This window comes from Sinocyclocheilus rhinocerous, unplaced genomic scaffold (assembly GCF_001515625.1).
Source record: "Sinocyclocheilus rhinocerous isolate Xijiao unplaced genomic scaffold, SAMN03320098_v1.1 scaffold534, whole genome shotgun sequence".
NCBI classification, from domain to species: domain Eukaryota; kingdom Metazoa; phylum Chordata; class Actinopteri; order Cypriniformes; family Cyprinidae; genus Sinocyclocheilus; species Sinocyclocheilus rhinocerous.
The window spans coordinates 3,026,633-3,028,410 of NW_015646352.1; the positions used below are offsets into that span (position 1 = coordinate 3,026,633).

Sequence of the window (1,778 nt, forward strand, 5' to 3'; positions counted from 1 at the left end):
TCTCTCTCTCTCTCTCTCTCTCTCTCTAATAACCGCATTAGACTGCATTAATAACTGCGTTAGCCTGCATATCAATGGCTCAAGCCTCTGTTATCAGCTCTAAAATGACGTTTTGGAATTTGCAACGGAAGGTTTGGGATGAGGTGCTTAAAAAAATTAGTTCAACCCACACGAGATTTCAGGACGGAAACATGTCAAATGTCTTGAAACAAATGATCTGAACAATGTCTTGATGTGTGGTTGTGACTCCAGGCCGTTAAAATTATTAGAGAAATAATGCACTCCCGGAGGTGGTTATGTGGCCACGACTATATGGAATGGTCTTTCTCAGTTCTCAAACAAATTAAGAACTATTCGATTTTTATTGACTGAACGCAAGCGCTTATTCCGATAGAAAACACTGTATCGGTTTCCACTGATTAAGAAATATTTTTGTTTGCTTGGGTGGTAATATTAGGTCTATTATATTAATAGGGAAGGGGGACCAAAAATTTGTTTTTTCTACGTCACGAAGATAGGTAAATCCGGACCTGCCATCTAATGTGTGTTTTGGCCATGTAATGTTGCTGAAATTAAATATGTTATTACCTCTGAGTCAGAGCAGTGATCATGGAAGAGAGAACACAAGCAGACCGCGCTGGAAGCTGCTAATGCTCATCAGTAAATCAGTGGAAAATTAATAGAAATCATGATTCTGTCTGAGCTATGCGTTTTAAAACGAACATGCACTAGTGTAAATGTAGCGTAACAGATGTGTAAACTGAAGACTATTTGAGCTTTATTAAAACTATTTTGCACTGATTTATTGTGTTGGTTACATTTTGTTCCTTTGTGCAGTGGCTCAGGAGATGAGTCTGAGTTTGTATAAACATCAACAAGCTGAAAAATAAAACCAAAGTTTTTTTTTTTAGATAATGTAATCTTTTTAAAATTTATTTCATAAAATTGATATCGAAAAAAGTATCGTTCAGGAACCGGTACCGAAGTCAAGGTAAATTACATTACATCGGCTTTGAATGCGAGTCATCCAATCTGAGCCGTTCTGAAGCGATCAAGATGTACAGTGTCAAGAGTTTTAACATCATAATAGACTCTGGGCTCTGGCTCGGACTCGATTGTATGTGGCTCATTATCTAATGCCGTCTCCGGACCAGGGCTTGACATAACCTGGGAGGTTGATGGCTCCGTGTCAGAGTATTGGTTATGATTTTCGGACGGATCAGGCCTTAACTTAACATTCTTAACGAAAAAGTTGTCAATCGTTCTTTTCATCTTCTCTCATCATCCGCGGCTACATCCACTCTGTTTATCTGACGGGCCTAGGCTACTCACCTCTCTCTGTCTGACTGCAGCACACGCATTTTCAAACGTACACACACGTACAGGAATATCTGGACCACGGCCAATCAGGGGGGGGGGTCCGCCCTTCACTATCTCTGATTGGTTTAGACCACGATATGGGCCTAATGTGTATCTGTTGTTGAACCACAGGGAGACTTTCATAGTCGCGGAGACTTTTTTTTCCCCCCTCGAACGGCTGGTCGGACCGGTGCGACCTCAGATTTTTTTTAGTCGCACCATTGAGAAATTAAGTCGCACGTGCGACCAAATTGGTCGCACTCTAGAGCCCTGTGGCTAGTTTTTGTGTATTTCATTTCATTCTGTAACTTGTTCTACAGATCTGTGTGTACTAGTGTTACTGTAAATGCTACTGTTTTTCACAGCGTTGATAACGTTTATGACAGATAATATCATGATAATTTTTGCGTTTCCCTTAC

General features: G+C 40.4%; 1 protein-coding gene across 1 annotated transcript in view; it reads left to right on the plus strand.

The window, feature by feature from the left end:
* Positions 1 to 1,778, plus strand: part of LOC107707526 (NT-3 growth factor receptor-like) — a 200,537-nt gene that overhangs the window by 95,191 nt on the left and 103,568 nt on the right. The window lies entirely within an intron of this gene.